The sequence below is a fragment of the Mytilus californianus genome, unplaced genomic scaffold (assembly GCF_021869535.1).
Source record: "Mytilus californianus isolate M0D057914Y unplaced genomic scaffold, xbMytCali1.0.p SCAF_1, whole genome shotgun sequence".
Lineage (NCBI taxonomy): Eukaryota > Metazoa > Mollusca > Bivalvia > Mytilida > Mytilidae > Mytilus > Mytilus californianus.
The window spans coordinates 139,702,207-139,719,659 of NW_026262581.1; positions in this window are offsets into that span (position 1 = coordinate 139,702,207).

Consider the following 17,453-nt stretch of genomic DNA (forward strand, 5'->3'; position numbering starts at 1 on the left):
AGTACACTGACATCCACAATACAACAAAAATCAAATACATTATGTTTATTAATAAGTTCTCCATTATCAACCAACATCCACAATACAACAAAAATCAAATCCGCTATGTTTATTAACTAACAAGTTCTCCATTATCAACCAACATCCACAATACAACAAAAATCAAATACATTTTGTTTATTAACTAACAAGTTCTCCATTATCAACCAACATCCACAATACAACAAAAATCAAATACATTTTGTTTATTAACTAACAAGTTCTCCATTATCAACCAACATCCACAATACAACAAAAATCAAATACATTTTGTTTATTAACTAACAAGTTCTCCATTATCAACCAACATCTACAGTACAACAAAAATCAAATACATTATGTTTATTAACTAACAAGTTCTCCATTATCAACCAATATCACAATACAACAAAAATCAAATCCGCTATGTTTATTAGCTAACAAGTTCTCCATTATCAACCAACATCCACAATACAACAAAAATCAAATCCGCTATGTTTATTAACTAACAAGTTCTCCATTATCAACCAACATCCACAATACAACAAAAATCAAATCCGCTATGTTTATTAACTAACAAGTTCTCCATTATCAACCAACATCCACAATACAACAAAAATCAAATCCGCTATGTTTATTAACTTACAAGTTCTCCATTATCAACCAACATCCACAATACAACAAAAATCAAATCGGCTATGTTTATTAACTTACAAGTTCTCCATTATCAACCAATATCACAGTACAACAAAAATCAAATCCGTTTTGTTTATTATCTAACAAGTTCTCCATTATCAACCAATATCCACAGTACAACAAAAATCAAATCCGCTATGTTTATTAACTAACAAGTTCTCCCATTATCAACCAACATCTACAGTACAACAAAAATCAAATACATTATGTTTATTAACTAACAAGTTCTCCATTATCAACCAACATGTACAGTGTAATAAGAAGTGGTGTGATTGCCAATGAAATAACTATCTAATAGAGTTAAAATGAAGTGTTAGTAAGCAATTATAGGGCACCCTACAGCCTTCAACAATGTGAAAAACCCATATCTGCTATAAAAAGCCCCTGACATGAAAAATGTGAAACAATTCAAACGAGAAAACTGAAGGCCTAATTCATAACAAAATAGTTTATAAAAAACAAACAAGACGTACTTTAACCAATGACAACCACTGTACTCTTGACTTGAAACAGGCACAAAAAGAATGTTGCAGAGTTAATCATGTTTGTGAGCACCTTGAACAGTGGTGTTACAGCACAAAATAGAACAAACGGTAAAAATCAGTTGCAATAGGCTTAACTCAAGAGATCAGTATGCATAGGAGGTACAAAAATAACTAACATAAAAACAATAGACCTAAATCACCAAAATAAGAGTATTCACAGTTACTGAAAGCTAGTTGAAAGTCAGTTACAACTAAAAAATAAATCACGTCCTCCAAAACTAAACTGTCCAACAGAGACCTATTGATGAGAATGTAAACAACTGTAGGTCACAGTGAGTCCCTAAACAATTAACAAATTAGTAATATTAAAATAAGGAGATGTTGTGTAATCGCCAATGCGACAATTATCAATATTAAAATAAGGAGATGTGGTGTAATCGCCAATGCGACAATTATCAATATTAAAATAAGGAGATGTGGTGTAATCGCCAATGAGACAATTATCAATATTAAAATAAGGAGATGTTGTGTAATCGCCAATGCGACAATTATCAATATGAAAATAAGGAGATGTTGTGTAATCGCCAATGCAACAATTATCAATATTAAAATAAGGAGATGTTGTGTAATCACCAATGCAACAATTATCAATATTAAAATAAGGAGATGTTGTGTAATCACCAATGCGACAATTATCAATATTAAAATAAGGAGATGTTGTGTAATCACCAATGCAACAATTATCAATATTAAAATAAGGAGATGTTGTGTAATCACCAATGCGACAATTATCAATATGAAAATAAGGAGATGTTGTATGGCTGTTCAATTAGCACACATGGCTTAAAGAGTGATTTAGAGTTATTGCCATTTGTTAGCTATGTTCATTTGCCTATAAACTTTGGAAACAGTCTCTTTTAAAACCACTGTGCCAATTGAAACCCAATCTTGGTTACACTCATCCTAATGATGTTCAATTTAGATTAATGTCAGAATTTCCTGTAAATGAATCAACTATGGACACTCTCACTCAAAATACAACATAGAGGTAAAACAAAGAAATGGTAGCATTTATAGCCTTACTTGTATTTTTAGGTTACATTATGAGTTTATATTGTAATAAGGATTCAATAAGTTACATGCAAATGGTTTTTGGCTTGACCTAGCGTTGACAATTTTTTGGGTTGGACTTCAAAATATATCATGACACTAAGTTTATACCTTTATTTCTGCAGAAATTGGATCAATATTTAATTTAAAATGATATAATAAGAAGCTACATAATTCACATACGTTTTCATATTGTTGACCTACTTCAGACTTAATTATGTTTATTTCAGTCATTTGACTAAAGGGAATGTTATGAAAAATACAAATATTACAAATAAGCAGATTTTGGGGAAAACCCCATGTCTATACATTCTAAATTTGGTTTCAACATTTTTTTTGGCAAATGGCATATGACAGCTATTCATCCAATACATACATTATTTTGAGTTTTGTTCCCGTATACTACTTTGAAAAAATACCAGTACTTGGACGATTCCAAAGATATGACATTGTTTTTTTCTTCATTGTCAGTCTTCACAGAAAATACTAGACTGGTTTATTGTCGAGCCTGCGACTTTTGTCGCAGAAAGCTCGACATAGGGATAGTGATCCGGGGGCGGCGGCGTTCGCTTACTTCTTAAAATCTTATTATTTCAGAGGGTAGAAGACCTGGATGCTTCATACTTTGTATATAGATGCCTTATGATGTGAAGTTTCCATCTGTCATATGTCCATTGTCCATGACCTCATTTTCATGGTTCAGTGACTAAGTGAAAAAAAAGTTCAGATTTTTCGTAATGTTAATTTCTCTCTTATTATGAGTAATAGGATAACTATATTTAGTATGTGCGTACCTTGCAAGGTCCTCATGTCTGTCAGACAGTTTTCATCTGACCTCTACCTCATTTCATGGATCAGTCAACAAGGTTAAGTTTTCGTGGTCAAGTCCATATCTCAGATACTATAAGCATTAGGTCTACTATATTTGATGTATGTAATGCTTGTAAGGTGTACATGTCCAACTGGCAGGTGTCGTCTGACCTTGGCCTCATTTTCATGGTTCAGTGGTAATAGTTTAGTTTTTGTGGTTTGGTCTGTTTTTCTAATACTATATGCAATAGGTTAACTATATTTGTGGTATGGAAATATTTTACGATGTACATGTCAGTCTGGCAGGTTTTATTTGACCTTGACCTCATTTTCAGGGTTCATGGATCAATGTTCAGTTTTTGTGTTTTGGTCTGTTTTTCTAATACTGTATGCAGTAGGTAAACTATATTTGGTGTATGGAAATATTTTACGATGTACATATCAGTCTGGGAGGTTTTATTTGACCTTGACCTCATTTTCACGGTTCATTGCTCAAGGTTAAGTTTTTGTGTTTTGGTCTGTTTTCTTAAACTTTAAGCAATAGGTCAACTATATTTGGTGTATGTAATGATTGTAAGGTATATATGTCTGTCTGGCAGGTATCATCTTGACCTTCACCTCATTTTCATGGTTCCTTGGTCAGTGTTCAGTTTTCCTGGTAAACTTTGTTTCTTAGATACTATAAGCAATAGGTCAACTATATTTGATGCATGGAATGATTTGAAGGTGTACATGTCTGTCTGGTAGGGTTCATCTGACCTTGACTTCATTTTCATGGTTCATTGGTCAATATAGAATTTCCATAGTTTGGTCTGTTTCTTTTATACTATAAACAATAGGTCATCTATATTCTGTGTATGGAATGATTGTATTAAAGGTGTACATGTATTTCCGGTTTGGTTTATCTGACCTTGACCTCATTTTCTTGGATCATAAATGTTAATGTGATACTTGTAGTAAAACTTTATATGTAGGACTATCAACATAAAATCAATGGTAAGTATAGTAGGCGAGACATTTCAGCGTGTGCACTCTAGTTTTTGTTAGTAATAGTGTAATGAGTAGTTTCAGATTGTTTTTATGCATTAATATATTTAACAAGTTTTTATCCTAAATGCATTTCATACTTAGGTCTGGGGAACTCCTTTCCGTTTGTTATCAAAGAGTTGCAAAAGGGGTTCTCTTGAATTATTGTGCTGAAATATTTTCAAATGGAAAGGACATAATTTCTGGCTAAAAGTTTAATTTTCAACAGAATTCTCAGATGACGCTTAACACCACCCCATCCTGCTATTAACAGAAAAACTTAGCTGCAATCAGTACAAAATTATGTGAGTTTTAAATAAAAGAAAAATATTTGTTTGTACTTGAAGTGTAGGTAGAAGCTTGTTAGTCTTATTATACTGTAGATGAGTTTTGTAATGAATGTTATCTATCAGATAAAACAGTTGGTATTCTCAGCATCACCATCGGAAAATCTGCTATACAACGATTGTATGGTATTCTCAGTATCACCATCGGAAAATCTGTTATAATCCGATTGTAGTGTGGTATTCTCAGCTTCATCATCGGCAAATCTGCTATACACCGATTGTGTTGTGGTATTCTCAGCATCACCATTGGAAAATCTGCTATACTCCGATTGTCGTATGGTGATATGACTACCATAAACCCTGAAGGCAAACATGATTGTAATGTGGTGATTTGACTACAATAAACCCTGAAGGGAAACATGATTGTAGTGTGGTGATATCACTACAATAAACCCTGAAGGGAAACATGATTGTAGTGTGATGATATGACTACAATAAACCCTGAAGGGAAACATGATTGCAGTGTGGTGATATGACTACAATGAACCCTGAAGGGGAACATAACTCCGATTGAAGTGTAGTGATATGACTACAATAAACCCTGAAGGCAAACATGATTGTAGTGGTGGTGATATGACTACCATAAACCCTGAAGGTAAACATGATTGTAGTGTGGTGATATGACTACCATAAACCCTGAAGAGAAACATGATTATAGTATGGTGATCATATGACTACCATAAACCCTGAAGGGAAACATGATGGTAATGTGGTGATATGACTACCATAAACCCTGAAGGTAAACATGATTGTAGTGTGGTGATATGACTACAATAAACCCTGAAGAGAAACATGATTGTAGTGTGGTGATATAACTACTATAAACCCTGAAGGCAAACATGATTGTAGTGTGGTGATATGACTACAATAAACTCTGAAGGGAAACATGATTGCAGTGTAGTGATATGACTACAATGAACCCTGAAGGGGAACATAACTCCGATTGAAGTGTGGTGATATGACTACAATACACCCTGAAGGCAAACATGATTGTAGTGGTGGTGATATGACTACCATAAACCCTGAAGGTAAACATGATTGTAGTGTGGTGATATGACTACCATAAACCATGAAGAGAAACATGATTATAGTATGGTGATATGACTACCATAAACCCTGAAGGGAAACATGGTGGAAGTGTGGTGATATGACTACCATAGACCCTGAAGGTAAACATGATTGTAGTGTGGTGATATGACTACCATAAACCCTGAAGGGAAACATGATTGCAGTCTGGTGATATGACTACAATGAACCATGAAGGGGAACATAACTCCGATTGAAGTGTGGTGATATGACTACAGTAAACCCTGAAGGCAAACATGATTGTAGTGGTGGTGATATGACTACCATAAACCCTGAAGGTAAACATGATTGTAGTGTGGTGATATGACTACAATAAACCCAGAAGAGAAACATGATTGTAGTATGGTGATATGACTATAATATACCGTGAAGGGAAACATGATTGTAGTATGGTGATATGACTACAATAAACCCTGAAGGGAAACATGATTGTAGTGGTGGTGATATGACTACAATAAATGCTGAAGGGAAACATGATTGTAGTGTGGTGATATGACTACAATAAATCTAGAAGGACCCTGACAAGGAACTTGATTGTAGTGTGATGACATGACTACCATAAACCCTGAAAAGAAACATGATTGTAGTGTGGTGATATGACTACCGTAAACTCTGGAGGGAAACATGACTGTAGTGTGTTGATATGATTGCCAGAAACCCTGAAGGGAAACATGAATGTAGTGTGGTAATATGACATCCATAAACCCTGAAGGGAAACATGATTGTAGTGTGGTGATATGACCACAATAAACAGTGAAAGGAAACATGATTGTAGTGTGATGATATGACTACAATAAACCCCTGAAGGAAAACATGATTGTCGTATTGTGATATGACTACCATAAACCTTGAAGGCAAACATGATTGTAGTGTGGTGATATGACTACCATAAACCCTGAAGAGAAACATGATTGTAGTGTGGTGATATGACTACCATAAACCTTGAAGGGAAACATGATTGTAGTGTGATGATATGACTACAATAAACCCCTGAAGGCAAGCATGATTGTAGTGTGGTGATATGACTTCAATAAACCCTGAAGGGAAACATGATTGTGGTGTGGTGATATGACTACAATAAACCCTGAAGGCAAACATGATTGTAGTGTGGTGATATGACTACAATAAACCCTGAAGGGAAACATGATTGTGGTGTAGTGATATGACTACAATAAACATTGAAGGCAAACATGATTGTAGTGTTATGATATGACTACCATAAACCCTGAAGGGAAACATGCTTGTAGTGTGGTGATATGACTACAATAAACCCTAAAGGAAAATATGATTGCAGTGTGTTGATAAGACTACCATAAACCCTGAAAGGGAACATATCTCCGATTGTAGTGTGGTGATATGACTACAAAAAATCCTGAAGGGAAACATGATTCTAGTGGTGGTGATATGACTATAATAAACCCTGAAGGGAAACATGATTGTAGTGTGGTGATATGACTACAATAAATCCAGAAGGGAATTATAATTGTAGTGTGGTGATATCACTACCTTAAACCCTGAAGGCAAACATGATTGTAGTGTAGTGATTTGACTACAATAAACCCTGAAGAGAAACATGATTGTAGTGTGATGATATCACTACCATAAACCCTGAAGAGAAACATGATTGTAGTGTGATGATATCACTACCATAAACCCTGAAGTGAAACCTGATTGTAGTGTGATGATATCACTACCATAAACCCTGAAGATAAACATGATTGTAGTGTGGTGATATGACTACAATAAACCCTAAAGGGAAACATGATTGTAGTGTGTTGATATGACTACCCTAAACCCTGAAGGGAAACATGACTGTAGTGTGGTGATATGACTACAATATACCCCTGAAGGGAAACCTGATTGTAGTGTGGTGATATGACTACCATAAACCCTGAAGGGAAACAAGATTATAGTGTGGTGATATGACTACTATAAACCCTGAATGCAAACATGATTGTAGTGGTGATATGACTACCATAAACCCTGAAGGTAAACATGATTGTAGTGTGGTGATATGACTACCATAAACCCTGAAGGGAAACATGATTGTAATGTGGTGATGTGACTACTATAAACCCAGAAGGGAAACATGATTGTAGTGTGGTGATATGACTATAATATACTGTGAAGGGAAACATGATTGTATTATGGTGATATGACTACCATAAACCCTGAAGGGAAACATGATGGTAGTGTGGTGATATGACTGCAATAAACCCTGAAGGGAAACATGATATTAGTGTGTTGATATGACTACCATAAACCCTGATTGGAAACATGACTGTAGTGTGGTGATATGACTACAATATACCCCTGAAGGGAAACCTGATTGTAGTGTGGTGATATGACTACCATAAACCCTGAAGGGAAACATAACCTTTTTTCTATTCCATTATCTATAATAATGTTATTGCTATTGATCTAATATTGATGCAGTTTTGTTCAACCCCAAACACTGGTAATACACGCTAAACAAATTCAGTAGATTTATATTCATTTGTTATTAACATCTACAATGGTTTTGTTGTGTTGTATTTCTGTGATGTATGTTTACACAGTTTTTGGCTGCTGGATCTCAATTATTTTCACATTAACCTATATATTATGGGAGGTTATGCTAGCTATAATTAAAGGCAACAGTAGTATACCGGTGTTCAAAAGTCATAAATCGATTAAGAGAAAACAAATCCGGGCCACAAACCAAAACCGAGGGAATCACATCGACTATTGAACCTGGTTTCATGGCTTACCAAACCTCCTGCTTTATGACAATGTTAAAAAATATCGCTAAAACACTACGTGACAGAAATACAGCACAAACACACGCACGAACATTCATAACACAGAAACACACAGACAAATAATATATTAGTCGACACAACATGCAAACCACAGAACAACAACGAACATATTTCATCAAATACAGTGACGCGCTTACGTAACTAACATGCAATCTCGAACATTATACAATTATTTTCACAATATTCGTCCAAACAATTTAAATGCCAATGATGGTATGGAAAGGCAATTTCATAATTATTTGGAATAACGATAAGACATAACAGATTATCCAACCAAAACCATAACAGAAACATCAAAAATAAATCCATTAATGTTGGATGTACAAAACACCGAGACACGCCGCACAGCAATGCAAATTCACATTCAGTATAACAGTCATATTCGGGAATATGACAATGATGGTATTGAAAGGCAATTTTATAATTATTTGGACAACAAACGATACGACATAACACATTATTCAACAGAAACCATAACAAAAACATCAAAAATAAATACAAGTATGTTGGATGTACAAAATACCGAGACATGTCGTATAGCAATGTAAATTCACTCTCGGTATAACAGTCATATTCGGGAATAGGTCACTTTCGGTACTTAGCAGACAGACGACATAAATGTTATACCACAATCTAAGACGTTGTAAAAATGTCATTAGTTAGTTTAGACACAGACACATCGTATAGATCAACCAATTCGTGATGGTGTCCATAAAATTTACGGAGTGTCATTTTTAATATTTCCTCCTCATAACTCTGTTGGAGCAGTTTCTGCGTAAGGAGCACACTCCTGTATATGAAGTCAGTATAGTGTGAACATGCACGAGCATAACGTATCAATTGAGATATGTACACACCATACGACGGAGCAGAGACTAAAACCAGGTTTAACACAGCATTTTCCTCGGGGAAATGCCTATACTAAGCGAGGAATATGACAGTTATTTATCATTCTTCTCGTTGGTTGATAACGTTTGATTTTGTCAGTGTTTATGGACTCCCCTTTTGAATTTTCCTTGAAGGTCGGTATTTTTGTTATACTTTTTACATTATGTAGCATAAAACAAAATACATGATACAAGATGCAGAGTCGTATATCGGCATCCTAAAATCGGAACTAAATATAGCTAAATGTAGCTAATATTACAAACTCCGCTTCTGTAATGGTGAGTCTTATTTCTTATTAGCATTATATCCTTGTAAACGATGACGTCATATTTCTTAAACATTGTAATTTATTTATACAAATATTGAAAATAGTTACATTAAATATATTGCACTGACAGAGACATTTAAAATTAGTATGAGTGGTTTGCTGTGATCCCCAGTAGGTTGACAACAAAAGCTAGCTTTAGGTACTTTAATCTGCATGACAGAATATATTGTCTTTATAAATATATATGGTGATATCTGAATATATAGGGTTTGGACTCTCATCTCATTGCAAATGTCCGTGTCTCAATCTATTCATATAGATATTTATTGAGATACAATGGGTGTCTGTAATTGAATTTCTCCTTATTGTAGATGAGATTTTCAAGCAGATAATTTTGCTATGGGTTAAATTTAGTACAACTATTAGTTAATATGCACTCTTTTACTCTAACTAGTGGAGAGAGTGAGTGATCTATCAGAAACACATGTTAAGCTAAATGATTATAAGAACCATTGGGATCAATATAGAGAGGAAATTACAAAACATGCTCTAGACAATTGTATTGTATGATATTCCGATAAAATAAAGACTAGAAAGTCGGAAAGAAATATTCTATATGTTCATGTATTCTCACTGCATGCTTCATCTTGCATTCTGAAAAGAACCTCAGTCACCACGGGGATTTTGTTTTCATTTATTATGACAAATGTCATTTTCTACTTACTCTGTTTGTGAAGCTTTGTAGACATATGGTTAGAATCATACGCTTCGGGGGAAATATAATTAATTGACATAAATCCTAATTTAATGATACTAAATATATTGCCGTAATGAAATTTCGAAATGTAATCCAAAAACGTAAGAAACAAAATAATGAAAAAAGCCATCATGTACTTATGATATTTATGATAATATTCATTTCTTGATATACAGTAAGAGATGTGGTATGATTGCAAATAAGACAACAAACCATCAGAGTCCAAATGGAGTGGATATTTATAGTATAGATTACCGTATCGCCGTAGGCAGGCCCGTAGTCAGCAACTTTCATTGGGGGATGGTTCCATCGACTTGCGACAATCACAAAATAAACTTTAATAGTCACAGTGTAAACATGACATTGACTTTAATAGTGCTTATTTGTTTTCGAAGGGGGGTTCTTACGACCCCACAACCCCCTAGCTACGGACCTGGTAGGAGTGAGCAATGTTTAGAATTTTATATTAAATCATGAACATGTGTGAGGGAGAGATATTTATATGCATGTACAGTTCATTTACATGTTTCGGTGTTTGGTGTGACATCCATTTTCTCTGACCCAGTATACATTTTTGTTTATGTGCCAGCTAAAACCCGCATCTGGGTGCGGGATTTTCTCGCTGTGTTGAAGACCAATTGTCGGCCTTGAGCTGTTTTCTGCCTTTTGGTCGAGTTGTTGTCTCTTTGACACATTCCCCGTTTCCATTCTCAATTTTATATATGTAGGACTCAAATCTATGGTGGGTTCCAAATGTATGGCAGATTCCTAATCTATGGCAAATATGACGTTACAAATCAAATCTATGGCAGTTTTTGGTTTTCTCCAAATCTATGGCAGATCTTGAAATTGCGTAATTTTCCGGGGAAAAGAGTAACATATAGCGTCACAATTAAATAACGCCATAATTACGTCGTCGTCGCTGGCGCTAACGTTGGCAGAACCGGCATAGATTTGAACACAATTTATAATTTTTTTCTTTTAATTGTATGATGTAAACCGAAAACAAATATTTAACACGGGGCTCACAGATTTCAAATTTTTACAAACAAAAACACAGAGAAACACTCTCCCTCTAAAAACAATTAGCCGATGGTTTAAAGGAAGATGTGCTATACTGTCCGAATCCCGCGATGAATAAAGGCACGGCTGTTTTTAGTAGTGGATATTTTAGGAAAGGAGTTATAATTTATATTTTAGCATCTACGCCTGGCAATGTATATAAAGTGAGAGATGAAATTACAGGATACCACTTTGACTTAAATCGTCATTAGTTAAAAAAAAATTGATTAACGCTCAAATAAATATTATATGAAAAATTAAACTGTTTGATTCTTTTCATAAAAAACTGCTTTCTTTTTTGTCACGGGACTACCATTTGTATTAGTTGGTTTAAAAAATAGACTAAACAGGTACCATGCACAGATAAGATATGCTTATTTTTCCGGGGCGCATCATTTTAATCCTGAAGTCTGTATTATGGTATGGAATGTTTGTTTCAAAAATGTTTATAAACATGCTTCCGTTTTCATACATTTTCACTTGTTTAAGAAAAGGCATCGGTCGTATATATACTGCCTTGTTTTCCATATGCACAAAATTTGCCATAGATTTGAAAACAACAAAAATCCGCCACAGATTAGGAAATTACAAAAATTGCCATAGATTAGGATTGTAACAAATATGCCATAGATTTGGGATGGCATGGCGTCATATTTGCCATAGATTAGGGATCTGCCATAGATCTGGAACCCACCATAGATTTGAGTCCTACATATATACATATTTATGCGTTATTTGCAAATTAAAAGAAACTCCGCTGGTTTACATTGCGTGGGATGATTGGACGATCTCAAATACCAAAGACTGATCCTGTCGTACTAGTGACATCCGTTATGTTACTCATTAAAATCTAATAAATGGAAAAGAAAGGGTATGATGCAATTAATTTATGACATAAAATCCCTACACGCATTTGGCAAAACCAAAAGCAAAGGAAAGACACTTTTAATTGCGCTTCATTATTTCAAAATCACAGTGAGGCTGTCAGCACGGAACAATTGCCCACATCTCACTGCAAGCATAAGCGGCACTAGTTCGGCTTCATAACCCTTAGACATTAAACATTCATAAACCATTGGCATGTGTTAATTCCATTACCCAAAACTATGACCGGATGTCAAATTTGAAATGATAAAACGAAGTGTCTTAACCTTACAAAACAAATAAAAGAAGGCCGACATGTATAGAGGTTATGGTATGACCTTGGACAATGGGACAAGTCAGTAGCCAAACCATATTGCTTCGAGTCTAGACAAGCGGAAAATAAATGCAATAAAGACGAACAAATATAAAACACCAAATAAGATTTAGTATATTAAAGAAAAGGATTAAAAAGCAATGCATGATAATTTATAAACAGTACATTTACAGGAAATTACTGTATCAATAATAGTGAGTGCAGGCTGGTGATTCACTAGGAGACAAAACATACACCAGCAGTTGTATCCACCCAGTGGTTGTAAAAGGTCATAAACAATAACAGGACTCTGATAAAGTAAGAGAGACGAGCATTTTGTCGACATAACACGCCAGTTTCGCTCGAATTAAACATCCCAAAAGCAAAATCATTTACGAAATTGAAGCGCGTTCAACACCAAACATTTCCAAAAGTTGTACCAAAATAAGACTAAAGACATCCTGGGTAAGGAAACTTAAGTGTTTTGATAATTTAACAATGACTAGTAAACAATCTCATCAAAGATACCAGGCTTATGATTTTATTACGCTAGATTCGCTTTCGTCTACAAAGGACTCATTAGTGACGTTCGAACCAAAAAAGTTAAACAATTAAAGTTCGAAGATGACGAGCATTGAGAATTCAAATTTGTGGTATGTTTTACCAAATTAGTAAATTAAGGCGACATAAGTTTACCGATGTTCAAATCTCGTAAATCGATTAGGAAGAGACAAATTAAGATAACAAACAAAAACCGAGGGAAGCTCATGAACTACAAAGGAGCGAGACGGATGTATCTACAATGCATGAACTCCAACGGAGCGTGACGGATGTATCTACAATGCATGAACTCCAAAGGAGCGTGACGGATGTATCTACAATGCATGAACTCCAAAGGAGCGTGACGGATGTATCTACAATGCATGAACTCCAAAGGAACGTGACGGATGTATCTACAATGCATGAACTCCCAATGGAGCGTGACGGATGTATCTACAATGCATGAACTCCAAAGGAGCGTGACGGATGTATCTACAATGCATGCGTCTCCTGCTATGTATGCATTACCCGTCATGCGAATCCAAACTCGGTCAAAATATCACAAACTTAGTCAAAATGTCACAATCGGGAATACGACACAACCAGTAAAAATTGCAGCTCAAACGGCTATACCGGTATCTAAAGATCTAAGACCGCGAAAACATGTCGCAAGTGAGTTTAGACACTAACACATCGATTCGGTCAACCAATTCGTGATGGTGGCCATATAACGTATGTAGTGTCGATTTCAGTCGTTCTTTCTCATAACTCCGTTGGAGCAGTTTATGTGTAAGGACCACACCCTGTTAATGAATTCTGTATAGCTTGAAAATACAAAAGCGTATATTAACCGAGATATGTAAACGGCATACAAAGGAGCAGATGGTATGTTTCTGCTGAGAAATGGAGAGTTGACAATTAGAGAGATGAAATAATCAAGTACCAGTACTAGTTCTTTATTCCTGGGGTAGAAAATCCTTACCAATTTGAACATTTAAAAGTTTTGTAAATAGTTGATATATAAACATGACCATGTCAATGATATTTCATGTAAAAACACGGGTGACAACTACTGGGCTCGTGATATCCTCTGGGATGAAACGTCTTTCATATAGGAGTTTAGAAGGTGCAAGGCGCTTTTGACCTTGATACGGCCATTATTTATTGAGTGCAAACATTATTATCTTAATTATCAGCATATTGTGCTGATATGGAGTATTTAGATTACTAAGTAAGTGAATCGCATTACAAGTATTTAAAAGGCTAATTTCCTTCTTTATTATTATTGCATTTGCCAGACTTCAGACATGACTATGACCCTTGGAGATAGACATTATCAAGGAAAAAATAGTTGATTGGTCCGTTTTCACAACTCCCAGCAGATATGACGTTTTATGCTCCTGCTTTCAGCCCTTTGAGTAGACACTAGGCCTCACGTTCGGTTCAGTCCTCTCAGCTGATTTGAAACCACTTGTTCAGTATAAAAATAAGGAGATGTGGTGTGATTGTTCATCCAATTAGCTGATATAAAGCCTCATGCTCCGTTTAGCCCAAGGCAGATATGAAGACCCATGATCTGTTTTTAGTCCTGCAAACTGCAGATATGAATCATAATACTTTATGTTAATTCTAGCAGAAATGATATCCTATGGATTCGTGTTAAGCCCCCAGCAGGAATGAATCATCATTCCCTGTGTTAAGCCTCATGAGCCAAATATAAAGCCTCATGTTCGATATGCAGCCCTACAACAGATATGAAGCATCGTGCTCCGTTTAAGGTCTTCCAGTAAACATGAAACCTCATAATTACTTTCAGCCTACCCTAGCAAATATGAAGCTGATTATTTGTAAGAAGTAGGGTACAAACCCATATAGATCTAAAATTTCCTTATTTAACCAGCCACCAGATATATAAATGTGTTTTGTGTTATTAGGTTGTGATCTCTTTGTCGTATACCTCGTGTTTCTTTCTATGCAGGGTTGACCCTTTTTATTTTTAATATTGTATAAAATATGAATGATTTTTTGGGGCAAGAATCTAGTTATTGTACTTATATTCCCGAGTATGGCATTAAATTAAAATGAACGTTCACCCACCTTCAACCTTTTGCTCTACTTTTTGACACTTTATACGATACTGAAAAAATAAAGCAGCTTATATATTTACTGTTTACGTTTCCATCGCTCCTTCATGAGGGGATTTCAGTCTTTTTTCATCTTATTCTTTTTACAATAATCCATGAACCTTTTAATATGTATTTATTAGAAGGACACTTATAAACCAAAGATAATAGAACCAGAAACCATAAAGACACAGGGATTTGACTGATCGTAGATTGAAGTCATATATTCATTATAAGTTAGATAGAATGGCAGTCAAATAAGCCCTTCCATAGTCCATATTCATTACATGGTTTTACATTATTGACATAAAGATTAGACCAATGACAAATTCATTAGGTATTGACATATAAACATTCAGTATGTCCTTATATAGTCTTAAAACATTTACAATCAATATAATACTGTTCAAACTTACTCAAATTATTTAAAGCGTATTCAAGAGAAACATCATTAACCTTTGTCACACAAGATGACATAAACTAAATTTAAAAAAAATTGAATCACGAAAATCGCCAAACATATAAATATAACTGCACAACATTTGTCTCTTGTGACATTAATTTCTGTTTCTAAAGCAATGTTCATATTTAGATTCAATGAAATAAAACCATAATGTTGAATGGAGATTTCATGAGCCTTACTTCCGCCATGCTTTTTTATTTGTTATAAATTCTGTACAAAATACCATAACTGAAAACAAATATGACAAACTGGTGACTAGCGATGAGACATATCAATAAAAGCCTTGGTCATATGATGTAGTGTTATTTTCTACTTTTTGTGTAATTATTGTCTGTTGAACATCCGCCCCTTGTCCGCTCTTTTGCTAATTTATATAACTTACTATTAACAGTAAAGAGACAGAACTAAATATATATAGAATAATTAAAGATATTGTTACTATAAACAATCCCCAAGTGAAACCAAATTTAAATGTATGACGTCAAATCATGCACGTATGACTGACAGAGAATATCTCTGCTTTTTATGGGGATGTTTATGTTTTAGATTTCTTCTTTATTCACGTTTTTGAAACTTGTTCGAGTAAAACTTGAAAAAACACCACGCAAAAATCTTTAGTTTTATATTCTTATATATTGATGGTGTCCTTTCAATGAAAAATCCTATCTTGCAGCACTTGCCTCTCATTTATCCATATGATTCAGAAAATAACACTATGTAAATTTTATGTATCCAAAACGCTTTTCTGGATTTACTTTCATCAGGAACGCTCAAAGCCAAATATTTGAAAGCCAATGATATATAAGTACCGAAAGAAGTGGAGTTCTATATGACCAAAAGGGACATAAGAATAATAGCAAAATCCATCCAAGGTCAACTTTGCTTGATATGAACTTTAAAGAGGCGGATTTAGGGGGAGGGGCAGCGTGCCCAGACCCCCCTTTTGTAGGAAAAATTTATTTGATTATATAGGGAATCACTGAGGCATGACTGGAGCGGGTCCCCTCTTCGGCAGTCAGTGGGCCCCCCTTATGAAAATTTCTGGATCCGCCACTAGTGCTTTAGCTTGATAATTTATAAATTATGAACGGATAATTCAATAAATGTTTGTTATAAATCATGTAAGTTACGAAGCACTGACTACTAAGCTGATGATATCATCGGGAATAATAGTCCACCAGTAGTGGTATCGACACATTGCTATAAAAGATGAAAAAAACACAACATTTTTAAGTATCAATAAAAACAAGTGTTCATATATTGGTAACAGAAAAACATATTGATTCAGTAATTTTGCATTGCTTGAAACTTAAAAAAAACGGGGATTTGAGTGATTCCTTTAATTTAAATGTTTATCAATATTTTCATTGTTCGTACACCAAAATGAAAATTGCGTCACGTCATTGCTTGAATTCCCATCATTTAGGACGTTGTAAGTGTTTTGGTGTACGCTTGTGAAAATATTACCCAGAATTCATTAGATTCTGAAACGGCAAATTGAACTGCGGTTGCGGTACTTGGAAAAATTACTCCACTATGTCTCGTTTTATCAGAGCATTTCCATCCAAATAGAAAATATTAATTTACTTGGGATGTTGGCTAACTATAAATAAGAAATTGTGGTATGAGTGCCAATGAGACAACTCTCCATCCAAGTCACAATGTGTAAAGAGTAAACAATTATAGGTCAAAGTACGGCTTTCAACACGGAGCCTTGGCTCACATCGAACATCAAGCTATAAAGGGCCCCAAAATGACTGTGTAAAATAATTCAAACAGGAAAACCAACGGTATAA